At 37.9% G+C, this 27,829-nt stretch overlaps 1 long non-coding RNA gene across 1 annotated transcript; it reads right to left on the reverse strand.

The window, feature by feature from the left end:
* Positions 1-934: 934 nt before the first annotated feature.
* On the reverse strand, positions 935-18,889 carry LOC141548527 (uncharacterized). The gene is made up of 3 exons (XR_012483990.1): positions 18,767-18,889; positions 7,870-8,040; positions 935-2,003 (listed from the first exon to the last, which is right to left on the reverse strand). It is a non-coding gene; the product is annotated as an uncharacterized LOC141548527 (long non-coding RNA).
* Positions 18,890-27,829: the final 8,940 nt, after the last annotated feature.

Below are 27,829 nucleotides of genomic sequence, written 5' to 3' on the forward strand. Positions count from 1 at the left end.
GACACACGGCAAATAGACTCGGTCAATTCAGGGATTGGGGGGAGGAAAGGGAGAGTCCTACTGCAGCCTCCCCCTTCTGCATCCAAGATTCTTAGAGATTTACCCTGGTCAGTCCCCAACTATAGAACACCAACCTGTTTCCTTTCACAAATCCCCCATGGGTCTCAGCACCTACGCTATTATAGTCAAAGAAGACGGCTGGCTTTGGAGTTAGCAGAGCCGTGTTCCAGTCCCAGCTATTCTCTCACTGCCTCAGATGACTCATCTACCTCCCTGAGGAGGACTACATAATGACCGAGGTCACCCTGTACTCCGAATCGATGGTCCTAGGATTCTGCGACAAGGCAGTTAGTCACACATGGCCTAGGACAAGAAAGTACAAAAAGGGAACTATTGTTCTTTGTGGTGTCATCTCCCTAATCCTTGGTCTTCTCTTTCATATACAGGACCATGCAGACATTGAGTGGAAATTTGCCCGAACCAAGCTCTGGATGAGTTACTTTGATGAAGGGGCCACCTTACCACCTCCCTTCAACATCATCCCAAGCCCCAAGTCCTTCTGCTACCTGGGCCAGTGGTTCCACAGGCACTTTTACGCCAACAGGGGCTCGGCAAATAACGGAAGGAAGCATGGCAACCTGAAAATGTTCACTGTAAGGCTGCCCCTTGGGGGAGAGGGGGACATTTCATAAAATCAGGCTCAATGGTAACCTCCCTGGTCCTAGGCAGCACCTGCTCTCTCTAGCCTGTAGCTCTGAGTGCATGACCTACTGCCTTCCTTGGCTATGGGGAGAAAGTGGCAATTTCCCAGGGCAGGGGCTGCCATTGTAACACCCGTGTTCCTTTGTGATTCTAGGAACGCCATGCTGACGGCTTGATTCAAAATCAAAACTACCAAGTAAGGCCTTACAACATCAGGCAGCAGCACAAGAGCTCCTGACCAGCTCCCACAGCCTGGAAGCAACATCTGCTCTGGTTGTATAATACCATTTCTGCCATGAGCAGGATACTCCAAGAGGCTGGGGGCTCATCTTGGGCTTAATTTTCCCCTCCACATAGACTGGTTGAGGGCTTTTTCTGGGGGGGAGAAAGGGGGGAGACAGACAGACAGAGTGCCAGACAGACAGACAGAGTGCGAGACAGACAGACAGAGTGCGAGACAAACAAAGAGATTAGATCCAGTGGAAGCCAGAAAATAAAATTAGAGACTTAGCTCACCCTCTGTGGCTATGCCAAAATGCAGATGTTAATTCAACAATTGGACAGTTTACCTTCAGATGCTCCAGCAACCCTGAGAACCCATTCCCATTTCCTCCCAGCAAAGAATAATCACACTCAAATGTCATACAGAGAGTGGGAGAATTGTCAGGAGACTCAGCAGTTCTTCTTCCTGTACAAGATTAGCTTTTACTTATTTTCCAGATGGCTCCATGTTATTGAGAATAAAGGGCAAATCTTGGAGTCAGGAAGCCCTGGGGGTTCAAGTTCCTGACACAGCCTAGCACATTACTTCATTTCTCATCTGATGTTCCCTATCTGCAGCAGTGGAAAGCTTTTCCACACCAAGAGTTCTCTCTAGGGATCCAAGGATCCAAACCAAGGGTAAAAATTAGGTCTGGCCCCCTGACCAAGAAAAGCAGAAAATACGTGATTTGGGAGGGGTTCCCCACCATTGTTTCCACAATTCCCTGGATAGTTTTAGGAAACAAGTATATCCCACAAGGGTTTCCTGACAGCTTCCATGGATTCAAATGGTGAGCCAGTGGCAGCAGCTGTGATTTCTTGATTCCCCCCGACTGTTCTGCAAGTATGAAGGATGGTCCCATTGGAATTAGCCTTAGACTGGACATCAGCAGTTACCCAGCCAGGGGATATTCATACCATGAGGGTTCCTCTGACAAGCTAATGGGAAGAAGCTCAACAGGACAAGACAGGTGAGCATCCAGCAAGAAGGCGAGGGATTCTTCTGGTCATCCAGCAGCATCATGGACAGGGAGAATGGGCTAAAAAAAATAAATAAATAAAAAATAAAAAAAAAAAAAAAAAGGAGGCAATAGCAAATTTAGATAAGGCATTGTCCCATTGCCCACATGAAAGATTTGTCTAGAAGGGGATAGGGACGGCTATCCTTAGTGTAAGAGGAGCTCTGAAATTCCACTCGGTGAATCTGGGTTCAAATGCCAGTTCTGCCACTTACTGAGCCAAGTCCCTTCTCTTCCCCTCTCCACGAATCAGTTTCTTCTAGGAAATAAGAGGACTGGACTAAAAGTCCCATAAATTCCAAATCCATGAATACACACCCATCTAATGCGATAAACATTCAAGTGCCCAATTTGTTCAAGGTACCCAAGGATATAAAAAACAAATTAAAAACAAAAACAAACAAACAAACAAAACCACTCCTCTCCGCCCTCCAGTAGCTGACATGGAATCTGCGGTCTGTGCCCCAGAGCCCTTCGCAGTCACCATTTGACCCAGAACTCACCTACCTCTCCTCCAGGGCCTGCTGCCCTTTATTGTGCCCAGAGTAGCTCTCCTGGTGACAGGCCCACCCCCAAGATTCAAAGACTAGGTAAGTCTCAGGACCCCTCCCAGACCTAATCAGCTCTACCTCAGGGACCCCTTTGGTCACACTTGAGAGGCCAAAGCCTGAAACTGCTAGGACTTAGTGTTCCTACCTCCAAACTCGAGTCCCTCTAGTCACAATATCACACTGCACATGCACTGGATGGCAACAGAGTTAATTGCCATGGGAAATACATTTGAGTTAAAAAGATGGACTTGGCAGGTAGCTTTAGGAGTCTTTGTCCAGGACCGGGTTTTCCAGACACAAACAAAAGCTCCACTGGTACAGCTGAGCTACAATCTAGTTCTACTGAATTCTTGGTCAACTACTATAGCAGAGAATCCCAGGATGAGAGCTAGCTAGGCAAGAGGAAGGGAGTGCACGTTCTGCTTTATGTTCCAGGAAGTGATACGGAATTTGGTAAAAAGATACGTCATAGCCATGATCAGAAACTCCAAAACAAATGATGGACTGACAGAAGAAAACTTTAAGGTAATTTGAGCTTGCCAATGATGTTCTTCACCACTGAGAGCCCAACTTATTTCTCTGTAGTCTGAGCTGTGGGAGATGACCTATCTGTACATAAGGAGACAGTTAGAATTCATAGCCTCCCTCAGAGAGCTCCACAGTTCAGCACTGAGTAGATATTTGGGCAATACGAATCTCACACCATTCTGCTTCCAAAAACATCACTTTACCACCTGTTATATAGGCTACCATTATTGAGTCATTCCTTTGAGCCTTAAATGCATTTGTTTCTGTCTTCATGAGTCCTGGTTGAAATACAGACACCGCTAGGAAGGGATTGCAGACCGAGGGTAGAGCTGGACCAAGAAGGGGCAAAAGAAAGGCCAGTAAGGGACGTAGAAAGATGCCAAAAGCCAATTTTCCAATTTGAGAACCAGCCCTGTTCTGAGAATGACCAAGTTCAAAATAATATTCAGTTTTACATTTTTAGCATCAGGAAGTGTATCTCTAACATTTCTTAGGCTAGCTATTATACCTCCCAGATCTTCTCTTCCTCTGTAAAATGGAGGTACTGTCTACCAAAGGTCTCAACAAACATCACCTATTCTTACCATTCTAGGAGTTAAGCAGGAAATCTCCAGGTTTCATTACGAGGTGCTTGACCTCTTGGGCAATTGCAAACCGCAACGAAGGAGCTTTTCCACGAGCAGCACTGAAATCTCCCAGAAGGATGATGCTAATGATGGGGGGGGGGGGGGGGAAAGGCCAAATCCAAGGTCTCTTTCAACCTAAGTGGCAAAAAAAAGGGATCATAGCTCCTCAGCCCCAGCCAAGTCGGTTACCAAGACGAGTAGCGGGGGTGCGACCGTTGCCCCCACTCCTCAGGTTAAGCCCAAAACTGGTGGGTCAAGTAAGCGCTCCTTTATGAGTAACCCACTTCAGAAACTGTCAAGCTCCAAGAAAGAGTCTTTCAAGAGACTGGGTCTCTTGTTCTCCAAAATGAACGGGCATCTGGCTGAGCCCAGTGCAGAGCCCATGTACACGATTTCTGATGAAATCATTCAGCCCCGCTACACATGGCAAGAGAGCAGATATTCCCATATGGATCCAGAGAGGGGAGAAGCGAGAGCAACCTGTCAGAGGCGGACTTTGGTGGGGGTGCGTGTGCCCCCAGGACCAGCACAAGGACCTCTGGGCAGAGCAGTGAATGCCCTCTCGCATCCTCCAGTTCTCTCTACTGTGCCTCCAGCATCTGCACATCCAACTCCAAACTGATCGACTCCACTGAGGATGTGTTTGACTCGTGGGGGGAGGCTTGCGACTTGCTTATGAACCGATGGAAGGATGGACAGGAAGAACATGTTCAGTATCAGTAGCAAAGTTTCCAACATCCTAGACATGGTGCTCTGATGGGCAAATGTATTCTAAGCAACAGATCTCAGGCTTTTTTTTTTTCCTACTCTCTAACATTTTGGCTCCTCAGTCCCTTTCCCTGATCGCTGAGGTTTTTGGAGGAGAGAGGCAAGAAAGGAAGAATGACCTTCCTCTGGAAAGAAGCAGCTTCAAAGTCCTTCTCACCAAAATGGGTACATGCAGTGGAGTGGAGTTTGTTGTGACTATTATGAACTTTAGATCTATCAAGGTTGGAAATTGTTGGCTTTATGAAAGAAAGAAAGCACTCGGGTTAGAAGCAAAGGATCTTACCTGTAAAAAAGATATCTGCTAACTTTCAACAACATGTTCATGGATAACCCGAGTATGAATCATGCAGCTGTACCTGCCTACTTGAGACATGACTGTGTGTACTAGCCTAGGATCGCTGCAATGCAGAATGTTGCAAAGGGAGGAATTCATCCCCAGCCAGAACCCTGAGCTCCGCTTCCAGTTTAATTCCTGCCTCCTCCCAACAGTTTGGAGTCTTTGCCCTTCTGTATTCTCTCCGCCTCAGTTCTTATTCCACTTTCTTCTCCTAACAGTATAGTGTGTACACTTGTATGTGTGTGTATGTGTTAACTGATAATGTAATCCTTTCTGCCATCTGATTGCTGTTTTGTCATCTGATTACATCAGAGTCCTGAACTTCTAAAGGTGTAACCTCAGCTGCCATTATGCCCCACCAGTTTTTTGTTCGAGGTAGTGGACCTTGGCTCTGCCTCTCATTCCCCTGGATCAATCTACATTCTTAGGCCCAGTGGAAGCCTCAATTGCATTTGGGACATAGGTTTTGGGGTCTTATTTTCTCATCTGTCCTCTCACTCTATCTCTATATCTACACTGAGCTTTCAGATGCCCATTTTTTCCACATTGAAAGCATCGACAAGTCTCTCCAGAAGTTCCTTGTCAAGAAGGACCCTGTCTTCCCATGTTCATCATAGTCTGGGTATAATAAGCATTTCTGCCCACTGTGGCACAGCATCTTATGATCTCCTCTAAGGGAACATTCTTGTGTAGTCCTCATATAATTCTTCTGCAAACCTCATTAGCATTTTCCTTAGCCAGTCGTCTTATAATTTCTGTAGCTCCATTTTCTCCAATAGTTCTTGTGACAGCTATCTACAAACGTCCCACCAAATCAGCAAAAGGTTCATTGGGACCTTGCTCTAATTTTTGTGAAGGCTTTACCTCCATTTTTCTCTGGGAGGGAATTCCAAGCTTTTATAGCAGCAGTAGCTATCTGTTCAAAAGTTGTTGTTGGGTAATTAATCGGTTCTGAATTCTCTCCATACTGACCTTCACCTGCTAGTCACTCAAAAGTAACTTGTACATTAACTCCTGTGTGCCTATCGTGGCTTGCTTCAATTCTATATAATTCATGCTAATTCATGATACTCCGAAAGCCACAAGTTTTGTCCAGCTTCTAAACATGTCTTTGCTATGGATTTCCAATCACTGGGGATTAGGATTTCATAAGCCAAATTATCTAGTAACATCTTAACATAAGATTATATAGCCCCATAAAGAGTGCAACCTTTTTTCAAATCCTAAATTTTTTCCAGATCAAAAGAAGTGTATGTCTTTTCCTTTTTTGACAATCACAGAGCATGCATTTATTTTTAAATCAGATATATCCTGTCCTTTTTTCTTAGCCTTGACCAATGCCTTTTCTAATCTTGTCATAAGCTGCTTAATAGGTGATTCTGTTTGTGTCACTGCCTCTCCCCCTCCTCCTTCTCCCTATACCCATGAAGGGTTAATTGAGTGAAGTAGGTCAGGGGATGTGGAATGACCTAATTTCTCCTGCTGTGAAGTATCACACTCAAAATTGTACTTAACTCCATTTTTATCTGATTCTTCACCTTTTTCACCTAGTTTAGTTGGCACCTCCCCCTCCTGCTCTTTCTTCTTTTCCCTTATTCTATAACTTATATAATGTCTTAAAGCCAGTTTTATTAAATTATATGTATTAAGTGTGTCTTTGGAAATTAAGTCGGGTCCATTTTCATTGTAGAATTGACATAGTTGCTCTCCTACTAATTTTCATTCATCTAGATTCAATTCTTTTTCGTTAGAAAACCAAGCAGATATATACTGTACAGTTGGTAAAAGATCAATGATCTGCTCCCAAGTTATAATTAAACCTTGATTTTTTTTATAAGTCTGGCAATGCTCTCTACACATTTTCCTTGAAGAGGAAAAGCAGACTGTGTTCTAAACATCTGTCCCATTTTAGCTGAAATACTATTTTAGCCCTTTAACAAAGTTTCCTTGTACTCACCCTAATTTCTGGGTCACAGATGAAGATTCTTGGTCCCACATTCAGGCGCCAAAATGTAATGTTCTTCTCTAAAATATAATCTTTTCTGGGAGCAGTCTTAGTTTCAATTCAGTGTAATCACCCCAAATGCAGCCAGAAGTTAAAGTCCAGATCCTTTATTGTCTCCTTCACTTGGGACTCGGCTAGTTTTCTGGAGGCCTTCCAGATCTTGGTTTCAGTGTTCTCCACAGGACAGTCTGCCACCACTTCTCTGTTTTCCTTCATCCTGCCCGACTGCCGCCTCTGGCCTCCTCCTGGACTGAATCCTGGCTTATGAATCTCCTGCAGCGCATCCTGGTTGAGGATATATGCTCTCTTAAAGGTGTGAATCTTGTGAAAATGTAGTAAGTACTAAGTACATCTAGAGAACTGTTGATCACCCTGCTAAACAACCATTGTCTCTATCAATTCCACTGACTTAGCACCTTGTAAGAATTCTAACCACTGGTAACTTGGGAAAGGGCAGTTTCAGTCCAGTGACTTAAGTCTGAAGCCACCTTGCAGAGAATGAATGAGATGAAAAGAAGTGGAGGAACTAACTGTACATAACTTTAAGGGAATTTATTTATGAAAAAAGATATATAGAGGGTGACTACTATCTGGAGTTGGACTAATCAAGTAATGGTTTGTTTTTTGATTAGATCAGGGAAGCCTTAGATATATCCGTAGGTAGCAAGGAAGCAGTCACACAATATCCATAACAGAGTAGAAATGGCAGAGGGAATAATCTGCTGGAGGAGACATGACCATATTTGAATAAAAGTCTAAAAAATAAGACCTCTGTTTAATGTTTAATTTTGATATCATTACAAGCAACTAAGCAATTTCCCAAGCCAATGTAGGCTCCTCTCCTCCTCCTGTTAAATTTTGGTCTAAGCTAACTGTCCTTTTGCATATATCCAAGATCTATATGCACACACATAAACACAAAATGGATAGCTCTATAGCTTATTCATCCAACTGCATGTCATATTCTTAACAATAGTTATTCATCTAGAAAATGTGTTCTTGAAGATATTTCTTCATGAACAAGTCATTTGAACAGAAAATAGAAAAAGATTTTTATTTGTATTTTCCTCACCAATTTATCCTTCTGTGACCAAAGCACTGCAGCAGGTAGGGAGACAGTCCTCAATGTCATGGTCCATAAAGCAAGTAAGTCCTATTGATTTTCCCCACTTTAGTCAAGATAAAACATTTCTCATCAGCTGGCAAGAGGAGCAGATGGGCTTTAACATGGTATCCTAATAATCTAGAAGGAAAAGATAACAGGAAATGCAAAGGAAATTATTTATCTGAATAATTGTTAGGTCACCATTATTATCCCCACTATCTCTCTCATTCCCAGATACCACTAGAGAAGAACTAGCAAACATAGCATGTGTCCTTTTCATAGAGATAACCTAGTCAGTGGGTACTTTGGGATTCAGCCTCCTGTATTTAGTACTTTGCCACTTTGCTTTAGAAGTAGCTTAACAATGGATGTGGCCCTCTTCAACAAATGAGATGAACCAAATCAGCTCCAATAGAGCAGTAATGAACTGAACCAGCTACACCCAGCGAAAGAACTCTGGGAGTTGACTATGAACCACTACATAGAATTCCCAATCCCTCTATTTTTGTCCGCCTGCATTTTTTATTTCCTTCACAGGCTAATTGTACACTGTTTCAAAGTCCGATTCTTTTTGTACAGCAAAATAACTGTTCGGACATATATGCATATGTTGTATTTAATTTATACTTTAACATATTTAACATGTCTTGGTCAACCTGCCATCTAGGGGAGGGGGTGGGGGGAAGGAGGGGAAAAGTTGGAACAAAAGGTTTTACAATTGTCAAGGCTGAAAAATTACCTGTGCATATTTTTTTTTGCAAAAAAATTAATTATTTTTTTTAAAAAAGAAGTAGCTTAACATTCTTTCTTAAAATAAAACACTACATTTGCCCTGGCTATTCTATGGTACAGTCTGGTCCTAATTTATGGCATAATTAAGACTGAAACCATATGATAACTAGTCAATGAATCAGGTCTAGCCTGCAATGATTTCCTCTCCCCTAAGCTTATGTTCTTTTCAAAGGTGGGGAGCATGTTATTTTTTGCTTTTGTCGCTGTATATTTGATCATTCTTTCAAAGGGTTATGGAATTGTTTCATTTTGTTTTGCTATCTTTTTATTTAAGTTTTTTTTTCTTTCTACAGAACTACTTATGTTATGTTTAATGCATCCTCAATGTCAGAGCTGTCCTGTAATGGCCCTCAGACCATTTATTTAAAGGACCATATGGCCATTTGATAGATTTTAGAACCTTTCCAAAAAAGTATGGGACATGGTAGAAGCAAAAACATAAGCACTCACTCTATGCAAGTTAGGTTAGATTTTTCTTTATAACACATTGAAACTGCCCCAGGAATTTAAGTAGCTCCAGGGATTAAAGAATAGGTTGATGAAACAGCATCCTTGTTATTACCGAAGAATAAAAGGCAAAAGATGACCAACATCAGAACACGAAAGGACAATCAACTTGGTAACCTCATTGAATATCCTGGTTGTGTATCCTTTTTCTTCCATAGCTAAGTAAACCTCCTTTTATTAACTGGCAGATGGCCAAACTGAATGAATAAAAAGCTGGAATTAGGGTTGCTGGAAGAAAATATCAATAATTTCAAATATGCAAATGATATCTCTCTGATGGCAGAAAGTAAAAAAAATTAAGAAGCCTCTTGGTTAAGGTGAGGAGAGTAATAAAAGTAAAAAATAAAAAAAGGAGAGTAATAAAAGCTAAGGAAACTTAATATCAATAAGTAATAAATCAGTAATATAATAATAAATAAATAACAAATTAGTAATAAAAGTTAAGGAAACAACATCAAGCTTAACATCAAAAAAAAAATTAAGATCTTGGCAACTAGTCCCATACCTTCTTAGCAAACAGAGGGAGAAGAAATGGAAGCGGTGCCAAATTTTATATTCTCAGGCTCAAATACTACTGTAGATAATGGCTGCAGCCATGAAAATAAAAGAAGCTTCCTCCATCTGGACAGTGTACTAAAAAGCAGAGACATCATCTTTGCAGACAAAGGTTAAAACAGTCAAATCTATGGTTTTGCTAGTAGCAATGTACGGCTGTGAGAGATGGACTATAAAGAAAGCTGAGTACCACAGAATCAATGCTTTTGAATTGTGGGGCCAGAGAAGACTTTTGAGAGTCCTTTGGCCAGCAAAGAAATCAGAATCAGCCAATACTTACAGAAATTAATTCAAGTTTTTCACAGGAAGGTTAGATACCAAAGATGATACTCAAATACTCTTGGCCACATCATGAAAAGAGAGGACTCATTGGAAACTCTCTGATTGAAGGCACAAGGAGAAAAGTATGGCAGAGGATGAAATGTACATATAACATCATGGTATCAATGAACAGGAGCTTGAACAGATTTCTAGAGAGAGTGAATGAAAGAAGGGCCTAGTGTGCTGTCGTTCATGGGATCACAACAAATTGGACGCAACAGAATAACAACGACAAAAGATGGACTATCTTATATTGCTACAATATTGAGCTTAAAATATTAGGAAACTGATCCAAGTCAGGTCTTTCCTTTCTGAAAAGCAAAAGTTTAAATTATTTACAATGGAGATATGTTAGAGACCTTCCCAATAAGCTCAGTGGTAAAGCAAAGATGTCTTGTCCATTGTCATTAGTATTGTTTGATTTACTTTAGAAAAACTGTGAAGGCAGTAACACTACAAAAGGAAATTGAGGGAATAAGCAAAACCAAAGAATAAAAGTATCACTTTTTATAAATCATATGATATTTGGGGAAGCCTATAAGTTCAACTAAAACAAAGTGAAATAATAACTTCAATAATGAAGCAAGGTACAAAACAAGCCCACAAAAATCATCAGTCTTTCTGTACAATATATTACCAATAATCCCAAGCAGAATAAGAAAATAAGTTTCATTCAAAATAACAGAATTCTGCGAAGTTACTTACCAAGATTCATAAAGTATATGAATATGAGCATAAAACATTCATTACAGAAAGACTGAAATAACTAAAGTGATATTTCCTCATCTACCTAAATTTATTCACAAATGTAGTGCCATACCAAAGTATCCAAGTTTACTTTGTAAAACTTGACAAAGGAGTAAGAAAAACCACCTGAAAGAAAACTGGATCAAAGTTCTGAGCTGCAGCGAGTTAAGTCTAAATAGAGTCCAAAGTTAAGTTAGACATTACTACCTGCCATTTGGTATGCATACATATATTTTTTGCTGAGTTAAAATTGATTTATGAAATTTCATAAATATCAATCAAATATTCCAGATAAATTGAATTTCCATATTGAATATTTTCTGGGGGAGGGTGTGGAGGGAAGAAGGGGAAAAATTGGAACAAAAGATTTTGCAATTGTCAATGCTGAAAAATTACCCATGCACATATTTTGTAAATAAAAAGCTGTAGTAAAAAAAAAAAAAAGTTAGACATTAATATGGGTCCCAGTAATGGGGAGGGAGGGAGGGAGGGAAAGGAGGACTGGGCAAAGCAGCTCAGATGGAAAAAGGAACTATTTAAATCTGTTATGACAATCAAGAGTAGGATCAGGTCTATGAAGAGCCTCTGCATTTCTAGCATAGCTTTAAAAAAAAAAGAGCCAGAGTGAAAAAGCTTTTGGTTTTTCATGCCTGGTCTCTCTCAGTCCACAAGGCTGTCTATCTATTTCCCCCTATTTCCTTTTCCCACATACATTATTCACCTTATTCCTCCTTTCTGTCCCGGCCTTTCTCTAGAATACCTTGTTTATGATATCTTCTATTTTGAGCTAGAAACTTTAGTTCCTCTGTGATTTCAGTGAAAAACCAAACCAGTTCCCTGTCACAGGAATCTGTTCATTCCATATAAGCCATTGTATCTACCCTTATTCTAAGGCTGCCATGATCAAGCCTCTCTGTAGCATGGTCTCAGGAGTCCCTAACCATACTGGCTCCCCTTTTCCTGCTGTGGAATGAAGAATATTGTGCCGAAGGCTCTGTGAGGGCAACCTTATCTCTACTTCTGCCCAAGTAGAAGCTCTTTGGAATGCCCTAGGTTCCTTTACTTACTATTCCTGCCTCCTGTTCCACTGGATGTTTACAGTGAACCTTTCCCTTTAGTCTTCACTTTAAACAAGCCAATGGCTTTCAGCATTAACTAGCTCATTAAATTCAAAGCTTCTTAAATTGAGTTGCAAACCCTTATGGACTTGGAAAACTGAATATGAGGGGCTGAAAATTATGATTTATTCTCAGTAAATGTTTGATTTGTATACCTTTTATATATATAGTATACTTTATATATATGTGTGTGTACGTGTATACACACATACTATACATATTCTATACCTATACACACACACACACACACACCTACCTAGTTATATATCCAGGGTCATGTAAAAATTTCTTGGGCAAAAAGGCAAGAATGTAAACAGTTTAATAAGTCCTGATTTAATTCTTCTGTGAAGCCCATTTAGTCCCAAAGGATATATGCCATTAGTACAAATACATAGAGAAAGATATAAATGGAATTCTATACTAAAACCCAGTAAGATATTGTTTTCACCATTTTGACATGATGTTGTGTTCAGGTTCATTGTCATTAAGAGAACAGACATGATTCTGGATTTCAGTGCCTGGTGTTGCCAACATAGATGGACAAGTCTACAAGACAGTCCTTACAAAAGGAGAAGTCCTGCTTCTATTTCATATAGTTGTGTTTTCCCACTACATGTATTCCTGGCAAATTCAAACACAAGTAGAGCAAGACAATGAAAGGTGAAGCTGCCGACGGATATAGATACAAAAAGCTTTGCAAATTTGAAATTCAATGAAACAGGTAATAGAGATTATGGAACATCTGTTCTTAAGTATTTGACTCTGCAATCATTATGTAGAAAAGACTGGGGGGCTCATTACTCTGGCATGCTAACAAATGTATGCATTACATCACTTTTATTCTTGTAGATTCTCTTTTAAATGTCTAGTTGAAACGCAAATTGCTTGTGTTTCTTAAGTAGCTCAGAATCCAATTTCCCTTTTTAATATGCAGTTCCACTGATCATGCTCTCACAAAACAGACTCAAGCCATAAATAAACAAAACATGTGACACTTTTTCCTGATGGGGAACCATGAAATCATAATTTAAGTACTTTAAAAAAAATTTACAGCTGTCAGAAGTTTGCATAAAACGGTCTATATGAAAGAGCAGCTGTTCCATAATTTGAAATAAGCCAATTTATCTGAACATTTACAGCAAAGAAGATAACTGTATCTTTCATTTCCTTGTGTATTGGTCGAATCCAAGGAATTATAGTTTATGCATCATTATAATACCACAATGCACATTTTCTCTTCTATCCCACTGCATCATAATATTACATCTATATGTTAATTACAGCCCACATGCTAAAGGAAGCCTTCTAGCAGCAGAAATCTGATATCACTAGCTCTAGCTCCAAGGGTTATAGAGACTCTTTGATTTAGAAGTGAGAGATCTCTTCAACTAAGAGGTCATCTCATCCAGCTCCCTCATTTCAGAGGAAGAAAGGAACACAGAGAAGAGATGATTTATTAACCAACACAAGCACCAAGGTGAAGAATATTTCTAAATGGGGCCTTCCCTGTTCTTAGTTGGTAACTCTCTCTACTTTTATGTTTTCTTTGTGTTAATGACCAAAATGTTTATATCCTCTGACCCAAAGAATTTATCACTACAAACATAAAACAAAGTAATAATAATATTGAGAAATAAAGAAATAAAAACTGAATGCTGTTTAATTGTAATGACTAAACTTGTTTTGAAAGAACTTTAAGAAAAACTTGCCTCTATCCCTTTTTGAGTGTGAAACACTACATTTAATGTTGATTCATTTTACTTTTATTTTTAATTGTTTGCTGCAAAGTGTGGCTCTCTGATAAAGGGGAAGAGGAAGGATAATCAACTGGGAAATGTAATTACTTAAAATGTAAAAAAAAAAAATCAATCCAATTTTAAAAAATGAAATGAAATGACTTTGAATTTTCCTGCCCATGTACATTATATTCTCCTCAATAGATTATTAGGTCCTTGAAGGTAGGGACACACTAAACCAAGCTCTGATGATTTCAGAAGTTAGAAGAATCTTGGTCTCACAATTGACTGTGTAATAATAATAATAATAATAATAATAATAATAATAATAATAATAATGAAGCCAGTGACAATCTGCTGGATTCAGTTAAGGGAAATCATAGCTTCCTCCAAAACAATTTCTTAACTGAACACAAGTACAGCAAGAGTTCATATAGCTTCCCCACATATCTAGCTTCCTCCCAGGGAATAGTTTATATATTTGAAGAATCTAATACTAATTAATATGGGTCAAACATTTCATCAAGAAACAGTAGATTTTGACCTTCTGGGCAAGGATACTAGAGAGGGATATCAATGGGATGGTTGGGTAGTGACTTCAAAGGCAACCTAAATGAAAAGAGGGATCAGAGTTCCAAAGTAGGTCTTACAACCTAAAATAAAGATATAAAATATATAGGTCTATAAAAACAGATAGAGCTATCCATAGCTTTATCTTTTCCAGGTAAGCGGGAGCTAGTTAGGTGACACAATGGATAAAGTACTTGACTTACAAGTAGGAAAAATCTGATTTCAAATCTAGAATTAGACACTTATTGGCTGGGTGGATTCTGGACACCTCACTTATCTATTAACTGCCTCAGTTTACTTATCACTAAAATGGCAATAGTAAGCCTCTCAGGGTGATTATAAGAAAAAATGAGATAATATTTGTAAAATACTTTGCATACTCTAAACTACTATATAACTACTAGCTATCTCTTTCTGGATTTCCCCTATGTACTTTTACAGAAGACCTTAAAAGTGAACACATTCTCATTAAGCTCTAATGAATATTCATTGGTTCATTAATCTTTCTGAAAACTTAGGAGGCTTTAAACTATTGAGCCCTTTCACTAAACCAATGGGTGACTGTCAAGTTGGAAATAAGAGAATACACATACATATGTATACATATGCATGTGAATACATGTGCGTTTATGCAAATATCTACTTACCTCTATATGTAAACATGCATATAGCAGTATGTATCCTTATACATATATAAACATAGATAGAATTTAATGTTGTCATTAAGGACACAATGATTACTTCCTAATTTGATGATAAAATAATCTTTAAGGAGCTTCATTTCAACAAGGAATAAAGAAAACATATATGAGAGAACTTGAGGACAAGCTAGATACTCTAGCTTTATGATTTCTTCCTAATAGCCTATATTATATTTTCATTTAACTTTAATATGAGTATACAGCCTCGTTATTTCAGAGAATTTAATTAATTCTAGGGAATTGTTCCCATGATAGTTGGAGATTTAGGTCATGAACTGTCATTAGCTGTAAAAGGAATCAGGCCCGCAAAAAACTGGCGAATTCTATCACCTATTATCCTTATTCATCACATTCTTCCCTGGTGTATAGGATCACATATGTTTTTTCATGCTCTTCCAACACCTTTTGTTTAAGCTGGCTTTAAATTAGATGGTAAAAATCACTGCAGAGTGACCATGTTAAATTCCAGGCTGCAGTCATTATTTAAATCCAACAACAAAAATATTTAGAATATAGAACATTGTTTTAAACCTCTCTTACAGTGAACAAGAGCTGTAAAATAAGCAATTAATGCAGCCATCAGTTGAGAATCATCTTCAATGCTACCAACTTCCAAATTCCATTTGAAAAACATGTTTCCCTATAAACTTGGGATGTTCATCATGACAGCTGTCTCTTCAAGCAGGGAAATTGAAGGTGACCTTGATAGTGGTAAGGATTCTGACTACAAAGCAGAAATAATGGAATCTGTAGTAACCTTCAACTCAATATTATTATTGAAGGTTACAGCAGTCTCCAATGAGCAATAAATAGTATTGTTCCAGTCAAAGCATTGCTTGTTTCTGTTGCATAGAGGCCAATCGCTATCCCAAAGCTTGCTCTCTTCCACTCTCACTCAAGGAGAACAATAATACCAATAGTAGCTATGTAAATACCATACAGCTGTTAAGTACTAACATTTTTGGCAGAAGCATTGCCACTTCATGGGAATATTTGACACACTGCAGATAGCCCATAGTACTCACTATAATACTTGGAGAATTTCACTGATGTGATTGGTATTTTAATCCCACAATGCCTGGTAACTAGTTGGTCACCCAGCCTTTTTTGAAGTCCACCAGTTAAGGGGAAGTCTTCCCGATGCCCAGTCCAGAGCTCCCAGGTGAAATTTCCCTTGCCAATCTGAGTGTAAAGAAACTGTTTCATCTATCTGAACCCCAGTTTCTTCATCTGTCAATTACAATTGTAATTAACAATACTTTACCCATCTAACAGTGTTGCTGTGAGCACAATGCTTGTGCTTATGGTGCCAAAGGAATGAATTAACATAACTTATTTCATGGCTGCATTTCTGGAATGTATGGAACAGATAATGAAAAATGGTAAAGAAACTTGCACTCAGAGCAAGGAAGACCTGGATTCAAGTCTTGTCTCTGACATGTACTCTGTCTCTGACATGATATGACTCTGGGACAGTCCTTTGGCCTCTCAGTGCTCTGGGCACCTAGACTACAGATCATGGGGTATGTGCAAATCTGCATTGTACATATTCAGAGCCTGTCTACAGTGAGCAATGGAATATTCCTCTATCTTTTATACAGAAAAAATATTTTTTCCCCAATAATGAATACACTACAATATCCTTGATTTCACCTAACCCATGTTGACACAAAAGTCTGATCAGTAAAATTGGTTGACTGTTTTGTTTTTCCCAGTTTACTTGATCTACACCTTGCCCTTTGCCTCTAAATCTGGAAATGAATCTTATTGATGGCAGAAATTGTTCATTTTTCTCCTTGTATTTCTACTATAAAGAAGTAGCTGATTAATAAAAGCTTGTTAGATCAGATTGGGAGGTATCCACATCATAGTTTTGCATGAAATTAAAGCAAAATGATTATAAAAAAACTTGTTCATCTAAAGTAAATTAGAATGTTTTGTTAATCCAAACTTCAACATTTAATTATTAGGAAATAAGCACAGAATCTATTTTGAAGCATTTATATTGATATTAGAAGCAAAACTAAGAAATCATATGAATATTATAAAAATATGACAATACTTAGAATTTGTTTGTAAAATAAGACATCAGCATGTTCTACCCTGGTCAATTTGGTGTGATTTCAAAATCCTTGGAATATGCCTTCCAGATCAAATGAGCCAGACATTTTAGAGCTAGATTCATTTCTGGCTATATATAAATATATATCAGTAGTTAAGGGTAAACATTCAAATCTGGGGAATCTAAAACGCAAACCAAATAGGAATTGGGTAGAATCTATTTCTGCAGCCACATACAGCTTCACTGGAGTCTTCAAGGTCAGCCTGACTTCTACCATAAGCCTGAAGTCAGACAATTTTCTAGCTACACAAAACTAGATGTGGACAAAGACAGAGACAAGTTCTTGTTTTCTCAATGAAAGGGGGTGATGGTGGAAAAAAGAGAAGGTAGAATTTAACTGAATCATAAATTAAGTTAAAAACAAAAAGACAAAGCCAAGTGCGCTCATCTATTCTCCTAAAACAAGTTCTTGGTTATCTGTAGTCTTCCTGAGTGAGGCTTTGTCTCTTACTTGCCATCCCAATTTATAATTATTCCCTACTCTCTCTCCCTAGAGGAAGCTTGCTTCTGCACCATTTAGCTATTGAGAAATAGGTTCTACCATAATAACACTCTAATCCAGGCAGTCACCATTTTGTTACTCAACCTTAGTAAAGAGCCATCTTTCAGGCACTTTTGACCACTTTGACTAAGTACTGATTTGATTATGTTATGTACAATCACACCAACTACCCCAGCATATTTTGTCCACTGGATTTTTTGACATTGTGCAATTCCTTACTTCCCCTTGGTGTCCTTTCACTTCTGTGCTCAACTGCAGCACATGTCTACTTAATAGGCCTCATATAAACTACTTGAAAATGTTGTCTTTTGGCATTATTGCTTTTACAAAAAGCAGAAGCTCCTTAGACCACATACTCCAAATAGGAGCATTAGATGATAACTACAAGAGTATTAATAAGCAAAAGCAGCTGTGAGGCACTTAATCAGAGAAAAGTTGAAGAAAGCTGAGGAGAGTAAAGAAATCATCCCTCCATACTTTGAATTACATATTTCCCCCTAACCCCAACCAAAATTTATGCTTCTATTCAATATAGCTAGGTGGTACAGTGCACGGAGCACTCACTGGGTCCTGACTCAGGAAGCATCATCTTCCCGAGTTCAAATGTGGCCTCAGGCACTTCCTTCCTGTGTGACCCTAGGTAGGTCACTTTACCCTGTTTGCCTCTGTTTCTCATCTGTCAAATGACCTGGAGAAGCAAATAATCACTCTGCTATCTCTGCCAAGAAAATGCCAAATGGGATCACAAAGAGTCAGACACAACTGAAAAACAACATTTCACCTTGATCCCTTGTTCTTATGTCTGAGGAAAAGAGTGCAGCATCCTGATCTCCAGCAAACACAGACAGCATTTGGTTGGGGTCATTCCTCGCTGCTGCCCTGCTTAGACTACTAGAATAAATACACATTCAGAGTTTTAGGAAGCCTAGTTTTTTCCCTTTGCTGTTAAATCTGTCACCTGAATAGTCAGTGTCCTGTTTCCAAAATGTCTTCCTAAGCCTTTCCCATCAAGCTTATACTGAGTAAAAGGAAGACAAGATTTTATTAGACTAGAAAGAAATCAGAGACAGTCATTGGAGACATCATTTGGGCAAAGCAGCATATAGGAGAACAGGGAGAAGACAAAATAAAAAGGCATGAATACTGAAAGTTTCAAAACAAGCATCTACCAAGATAATCTCAGATTTTCCTACCTGGATTCCAAATGCTTCCAACTTTCCCTTAGGAAAGCTGCTCAGCAGAGCATAAAACAGCCAAGACTCTGTATACTCAAAAATGTATTTGCAGAATGGCCCACAAAAGAGAAAGGCAGTTAGCCCCACCAAATTGATAACCCTCTTCCCTTATCTTAAATCTCTCATCTAAAACATCTAAAACCTGTTGTCAGCTAAATTAACAGGAAATACTTTCACTTGAACCTAGCAAACTAATTTCCATCTTTTCCATCTCCTACCTCTTCAGGTTTTTTGGCTTTGCCTTAAAAGCACACAATTAAGGACTCTTCCCAGTTGTGAGGAGTCTATTCATTCATAAATTGCCAACTAAGGGTAAACACCCTCATTTCCCGACAAAGGCATATGATTTCATATTTAATTTATTTTCACTAATAGCTTTTAATTTTCAAAATACTACAAATATAGTTTTCATCATCCTTGCAAAAAAACCTTGTGTTCCAAATTTTTCTCTCTCCCTCCCCACTTCTCTGCTAGTCAGCAAGTAATTCAATATAGGTTTTATATATAATTTATTTATATTTGCAATTCTATAAATATTTCCACATTTATCATGCTACATAACAACAACAACAAAAACAGATCAAAAGGGGGGAAATGAGAAAAAAACAAGCAAACAACAACAAAAAAGGTGATGTCTTTTTTTCATCACATCTATTGGAATTACCTTGAATCATCACATTGTTGAAAAGAGCTAAGTCCCACACACCTGATCATCACATTTCTTCTTCTTGTTCTGTACAATGTTCTCTTGGTTCTGTTCAATTCACTTAGCATTAGTTATTGTAAATCTTTCCAGGCCTTTCTGAAATTAGCCTGCTCACTGTTTCTTAGAGAACAATAATATTCCATTATATTCATATACCATAACTTATTCAGCCATTCCCCTACTGATGGGCATCCATTCAATTTCCAGTTTCCAGTTCTATTTCTTACAATGACAAGCACTTCCCAGATGGCTAATAATGGCTATGTCAAACAGTAGTCTACCAGTGCTCAGACCCAAACCCAGGTCAGAAACTTTAAGAGTTCAGTCCAGGGTGACAGCAATTAGACACTCTGAGAACATTAAAGCTTGCAGATTCTGAGGGTTTTTAAAGTGGAAATGTGTTTTTGATCAATAAAATAGTCTTGGAGGATAAAAAATGGAAATGAGAGACATGGAACAAAAAACTGGAAAGGGAATTAACAGCTTGGCACAAGAGATATTAAACTTTACCCAAGCAAAAAGTCCCTGAAAATTACAATTAACCAAAGAGAAGGCAATGACTTCATGAAACAATGGTAAATATTTGGGAAAATGTCAAGAAGGCTTAAAAATAGAAGAAAATATACGATATCTTATAATAAAAACAACTTAGCTGAAAAACACTCAAGAGAAAAATTAAAGCAACCCGAGACTACATGAATGCCATGACTAGAAAAAAAAGAATATATATTTCAATACAAGTGCCTGAATCACTAAGATCCAGAGAGAAAAAAGTAGAATCCATCAATAAAATAACTAAAAGGAACAATAAAATGAAACCCTCTAGTAAAATAATAGGGCTTCCAGGTCAACAATAAAGTACTACAAAAGGCCAGGAAGAAAGAATTCAAGTACTAGGGGGCCACAATCAGGATTACGTATGATTTAGAAGCCACTATTATATAGAAGAGGAGGTCTTGTAATATAGTATTCCAAAAGGAATATAGGATTATTGCCAATAGTAATGTATTGAGTAAAACAATATAATCCTATAGGGAAAAGTGGATCTTAAATGAAATAGTGTACTTCTGATGAGAATTAGGTAAGGGGTAATCCCTTTTGGTTTGGCACAAGGATACATAGTTAAATGCAGTCTAGTGATGGCACAGAATCCCCTGTAAAAGGAATTTACAGGCCCCAAAACCTAGATTGATAAAAAAGGTTTATTGTAGGGGTTTGGAAGTAAGGGTAAAGGTAGAAAGATGCCAGGGCCAGAGCTGGTCACCGGGTGGACAGGAATCCTTGGCATGGCTGACATAAGAATGCCATGTTTGGGCTCCTGCAAATAATGGGCTCCAGGGTTCCCCTTTTTATAATCTTGAAGGTGGGTCGAGTCCCAGGCTCCTGGCTGGTTTCGGCCAGGGTAAGCATTAAATAGAATTCAGTGGGTTTTTAGATAAGGAAGAAGCAGTTTGTAGGGGTTGGGGAAAACTGAGCAGATAGTGGGGAGCTGGGAAAGCCCAAGTTAGCTCAGATCCTGGGGGAGCTGGGAAACCCCAAGTTAGCTCAGATCCAGTGGAGGCTGGGAAAGCCCGGATATCATTGGAATTCAAAAGAGTGCTTTTGACCAGGATTTGTGAATCAAAGGTGCTAGCTTCTTGAGCCATTGGGGGGGGGGTTGGGAAAAGGAATCTTAAAGGGACCTCAACCCACATCACTTCCAAACATTCCTGATAAAAAGATCAGAGCTTTGTCAAAGTTGAAGTCCAAAAACAGGAGTAAAGAGAAACAACAGTTTAACTGTAACAAATAATGACAAAGGACTAAACAACAATAAACTGCTTACATTATAATATGAGGAGATGAGCAACTTCCTCTCCTAACCCTAATTACCATCAGGGAACATAAAGAGTATCTAATTAGATAAGATGTGGGAGGTATTCTGTTACATCTTGATGATCTTAAGAGAAAAATGGAAAAGAGAGGAGAAAAGGGATGAATTAAGTAGGGCAAAGGAAAGGAATGTTAGGGAAAATATATAACCTAATGAAGGTATACAAGGTGACATCTATACAGACATGAAGTTAGTGGTGGGGAAAGTTTGAACTTCACTTAAAACTTTACTCTCCTCTAATCTAAGTAAATAAGGGAATACGACACACACAGTTGGGTACAACAATAAATTTTATTCCACAGAGAAACAGGGAAAAAGGAGAACAGAAAAGGGGAAATTAGAGGTAGAAAAGATGAAAGGAAGAATCATTCTAGCAAAATAAACTGAACAAAAATATTTAAAATTTTTTGAGGTGACAAAACATGGGGATCCGAAGGGATACCCATAAATGCTAGAATGGCTAAACAAGTATATGCATGTGAAAGAATACCTCTGTACTTAAGAAATTATGGAGATCTTTTCAGAGAAATCTGGGAGGATTCATATGAACTGATGCAGAGGGAAGTAAACAGAACTGTACAGCAATTTATGGTTACAACAAAAATATAGAGAATAACTTTGAAGTAATTAAGAATTATGATTAGCATGATCAACTATAATTCCAGAGGACAAATGATAAAATATGCTACCTATTTTCTGACAGAGGAAGACATTCATGTGGATATGGCCAAAGCAGAAATTTGTCTAACTATACATGTTTCTAACAAGGGTTTCCTTTTTTCTTTCATTTTCAATAGTGGGGAGGGGTTGGGATGAAAGGGATAAAAGGATTTTCACTGATTGAAACAAATAATGTATAATTTAGAAAACAAAAGCAAAATAAAACAACAACAAAAAACTTCTGAGTAGTTTTCTTACACTCTCTCTTGCAGTATGATATTTAAAAAAAATTAAATTTATCTTTTTTCTTTTCTAGGAGAATTTCTCCTAGAAAACTGCCAGATAGGAGTTGTTGCAAATCCAGACTAGCACAATGGCTAGCACAAGACAAGCAAGAGGTAAGGTTAACAGGTTTCAAAGATAGAGTTAATATGCACAGAGGAAAACATGCTAATAATGCTAATGAGTGCCTGATTTTCCTATAGCCTGTCAAGACCTGCCCTTAAAGGTGACAAGTACAGGCCATTTGGGTAAAAAAGTAGGATCAGGTCCCACCCTATGTCTCAATCCATGGCTTCTGTCTCCATCTCCTGGTGGCCCAACATTTACACTGGTCTCAGCCCTGTCTCCATCTCTTATCTCATTCTGTAATCAGCAAGTAGGAGGGGTAGTATGCCATATTTTATCTTTAGATTCAAGACTCCTAGATTAGGGCTTCTTAAATTTTTTTCACTCATAACCCATTTTCACCCAAGAAAATTTTACATGACTCTGGATATCTAGGTATATACAATATGTATACAAATCAAATAAATCATAACTTATTTTAAAACAATTCTTTGGTATACATATAACTTCACCATTTATTAAAGAGGAAAGCAAATTTATATACCAATGAAAGAGACATGCTTGTTGATTTTTAAATAAAAAATTAAATCTTGGAGGAATATTTGATATCTTTACCTCTTACCAAATTTTTCACAACTTCCACATTCAGTTGCATGACCCCACATTGCATCACAACCCACAGTTTTAAGATACTTTATCCTAGGTATACACTCCTTCGGTATAGGTAAAATGGATTCCTCTATGAATTCTCTTTCTCCTTCTTCATAGACCAAACCCACAGCTAGCTTGGTCTCCTGCTATGGTTTTGATATGGTATTAGAAATTGTACTCGCTTTAAGCCAGGTGGGAGTTCAGTCATCTATGGAGGTTCACTGTCTCCACCAACCTCCCCATCTCAATCTGCTTGATCACTAACTTACCTATAGCTGGCCTTGTCCCTGCTATGGCTCTGTCAAGCCAAGGCTAAGATAGCATGAATTTCTGGCCTCATTTGCCAGAAATTGTGATCATTTCATGAATCCTGGTAAATCCCTGACCAGACCTCCAATATGCCTTGGAGCACCCTCTTAGCTAAGTCCTAGACTGGATAAAGAACATAACTGCTGTTTCCTTATATTTTGTTTATTTCTTTATCTAGAACCACTTTTACAGATAGAAGATAGGCTTTGCTGTCACCTTTCACTATCTTAGCCAGAAGATGGCACTACTTCATCAGATACTTCTAGGTGCTAAAGTAGCAGAGATGACAACTGATCAAAACCACCACCTGCTGACTTGAGTAGGATGTTGCTCTACAGATAACTTACTAAGTGGAACAGCTTGTCATGAAGTCCAGGCATGGGGAAAATCAACTCACTGCTTCCCATGCACAAGTGAAGAATACAACTCTTTCTCAATTCTGCAGCTTACAAAGGCAAAGCCAAGTAGCTTTTCAAAATTGCCACAATTTTATACTATCTGGCATGGATGTAACTACCGTCAAAATACATTAGAAGGTATAAACCAAGTAATTACTAGAATTAATGGAAAATATCACCAAAAATCTCCCCAAATTCATTTTGAATGTCAACTAAGTTGCACCAAACCATGATTTGAGTTCTCCAAGGTCATAATCATTCATTCACTCAATCATGACCGTAGTGATTCATTCATTCAATCATGACAATTATCACTCATTCACTCAATCATGAAGACATATAATCATTAGTTACTGACAGCCATAAGCCAGACCAAGGGTTCAAAGGTTAATCATCAGGATTACAACTGAATAATACCCATGTCCTGGGTGTTTTTCTTTTTTTCATTAGACAATACCTTTTTGTCTGTTTTGACTCTCGTTATAGTTTACATACATTTTTATCTGAAGTAATGATTCTAACTGATGATATGTGCCTGTATTATTACTGTTGTTCCAGTATTGCAATTGTTACTACTATCTATTGACACTATAAGTATATCCCACATTCCAGATAATTCCTTTGCTCAGTAGAAGAAATACTGATATTGGCATAATTTATTGTAATTCTTTCTGTGACCCAATATTTTATATACTTCCAAAGTATACACTTTGGAATAAGATGTGATCTGTAAAGCTCTTTGCAAAACTTCAAATGCTATATAAATATTAATATTAGTTATTATGCATCACACTTTGTTTTCAGCTTTAGTCATAAAAGTCATAAACAAGTTTACCGTGAAACGATCATTAAGCGATAGAGGAAACAAATACATGTGGGGAATACAGAGATAAAGTGAAGAACTTACAGGAATGTTTAAATTCTTTTTCTGTATTTTATTATTCATTATTTCTATGTCTCTGTGAACTGCATAAGTATGTTGTGTGTTAGCCAATATTTACTTAAACTTTAGATATATTTACTTGACCTGAAATGATGACATTTATCACTATTCAATGTTATGAATATTTAGACTATTAGTTGAATGCTGCTAGCTTAGTAATCTAAATTTTGAAGGTCTGTTGGTACCCATTTCTAACATTCAATTAAGGGGAGAGGGCACCTATTTCTCAATGCTTCCCAACTTATGAACAGGAACCTTCCCTTCCAATCTCTCCAAATAGCAATAACCAATTAGATGCCTACCCCTCCCCTTCTCAATTCTCTCTTACTTTTGATGAAATTTCTTGTATAAAAGCTTTGTATCTTTACTACTTCTTTAGCCCTCCTACCATGAGCTTTCTCTTTCTTATCTCGCAATGGGATTGTTGCGGGTGTAGCCCCTTTAAGATTCCTTGTCTGATCTACCTTTGGGACAAGATATTCCTAAGGGAAAAGATCTGTATCTGATCCAGTTTGAGCTGTAACCAGCCCCCAATTGGTTTGGGTTTTCAGGCCCCTTTGATACAAGATCTGGTCAAAGCCAGTTTGGGCTGTACCCAGCCCCTCCACCGGATCTGAGCTGGCTTGGATAAAACCCGCCAAAAATCTGGCCTTCAAAGAATTAACCTGAGCTCCGCCCATTACTTCTTCAAGCAGATAAAAAGAGCAAAGCTAGAATCATCTTTGGTTCAGAGATTTGAAAGATGGCAGCTAAGATGCTTGCATCAGAGATTCTCTGTCCCCGTTGCTTTCTGTGTATATCTTCCTCTATCTAATGCCTTTTACTAACCAGACCTTAACCTTGCTTCCAAACCTGGCAATAAACATCTTTTACCTATCTAGGTTTTCGGCCTGTAAATTCATTTACAGGGAACTCTCGCCGCCACTAGATCTGATTTAACTTTGTATCCTTGCGCCGAATCCTAAGGGGGTTGCAGGGGAGCTCCATGTGACTCCCTGTACCCCAAATCCTGCCACTAGACCTCACTTAATCCTATTGAGGTATATACCTCATTATTAGATATTTACCTCATGATTTGGTTCAAGTTACCTCATCATTTTGAGGTTTCCTATTACCTCATCAGGATGGCTCATCCTCCAGAGGTTTTCAATAAACAACTTTTCTGCCTTCTACTGAGTGATCTCTGAGTAGTCATTTTGGGTAAGGGTCTTCTACATCCCTCACATACATATATCATTTTCTTCCATGTTAGTGAAGGCTGTGAATCAAAACAGAGAAAATTAAATTTTAATCTACAAAAGCATATCATCTGATGCTGCATTAGACTATGAAATACAGAAAAACTGAATTACATTGTATCAGAGATGTTTTATCCTTCATGATTAGGAAACAAAAGACTGATAAAATAGTAAAAGTCACAAATTAAATTTGTCATTTTCAAAAAATAACCATTAAGTTCCTTTTGAAGGATAGATGATTTACTAACTATATTAAATATGAACAGTAAAAGTTCTTAAGAATTTGTATCTTCCAAACCCCAAAGTTTTTCAAACAATCTGCCCTTTTCGAGTAGGGATCACTTTGTGTGTTTATGTAAAATATATTAATCCTTAGAAACATCAGACCTAACGACACCAAAAGAGCAATATAGTCTTTTTATAAATGGAAAAAATGCTTTAGCTAGGACCATGCTAATCAAACCAGTTTTGACCAGCTAACCTTAGCTAACAAAAATCCCAAAACAAAACAAAAAGAAACAAAAAAATCATCTATTCCAGATTGATTTTTAATAATTTTTTTTTGCACAGAAGTTTCATTAGAAGTAGACAAAACATTTTCAAACATCTAAGACCTGCTAAGCAAAATGTAGTTTATCTTTTATTGCAGTAAAAGGAGGAGGGAATAGTTCAAATGAAGAGCAATCAACAACACTTTATTGCAACTCACAAGGGAAGTTTGTGGTTGCCACTGGGAAATGGTATAGATACATGGTCATCACAGCATTTTTTGCATATTAACTCATTTGAATATGAGACGCATAAAAGTTAAATGCCTTGCCTAAGGTCCCAGAGTTAGGGAATAGAGACAGGTTTTGAATTCAGGGCTTCCTGAAGTCTATCTACTGTGCCACTTAGCTGAAGACTTTTGGATCTTCCTACTGTTTGTTATGGTCCAGAATTTTACTTTCAAAAATAAAGAAAAAACCCAATGGATTATTTTTCCTTAAAAGATGAATCACAAAGACACACATATTTTAACAGATTTAGTTCCTTTGGACTTCAAAAACATGCTACAAGATCTCTGAATGATATCAATTGCAAATAAACAATCTTCTAAATATACATATGTAATTACTTCCCCCCCCAAATACCAGAAATATCAGCTATTGTTCAGTTTTTCCAATACTTCTACTCTCTCTTAAATACATGTAGTCAGATTTCCTTGTTTCTATGAGAAAGACTTGTTCTTCTGTAGTTCTATATTCTTGAATAATTGATCTTTTTTGTTCGAAGACCAAGTTATTCTAACAACTTTCAAAGGGGATTGTCACCTTTATTTTAGAGAATTAACAGCATCGATATCTTTAATGGTTTCAGAAGATGAATAATTACAAGGAAGTTCTTGAACTGCAAAAGACACTTCAAATAATTCCATGTTTTCAAGGTCCTCCTCTTCCTCCTCCATCTTGCCCTCCCCTTCTTTATTAACATAATGCTTTAGACATGGGCACTCTTGGGAAAGAAGGAGGGTCAGGTTACATCTTATTGCCAAGTATGTGAATCTTTTTTATATATCAGAGTAGTTGATGGATATGATTTTAAAATATTTCAAGGCTTAATTCTCCCAAAGTAACTCATTATGTTCCAATTTTCACAAAGCCTATTACTTTTAAATTGATTCTATTACTTTTCACTCAGTTCTTAACTTTTTAAACACACACAAATGAATGCTCAGTATATCTAACAAATAGCTTTGAAGGTTGTTAAGGATATTTCCGGCATGTGAAGGAATTATGCTGTAAAAAATAATGAGAAGGTTGGATTTAAAGAAACCTGGGAAGACTTATTTGAACTGATACAGAGGGAAGTGTGCAGAACTATAACAATATATAAATTGACGACAATATTTCTAA

This window comes from Sminthopsis crassicaudata, chromosome X, assembly GCF_048593235.1.
Source record: "Sminthopsis crassicaudata isolate SCR6 chromosome X, ASM4859323v1, whole genome shotgun sequence".
NCBI lineage: Eukaryota > Metazoa > Chordata > Mammalia > Dasyuromorphia > Dasyuridae > Sminthopsis > Sminthopsis crassicaudata.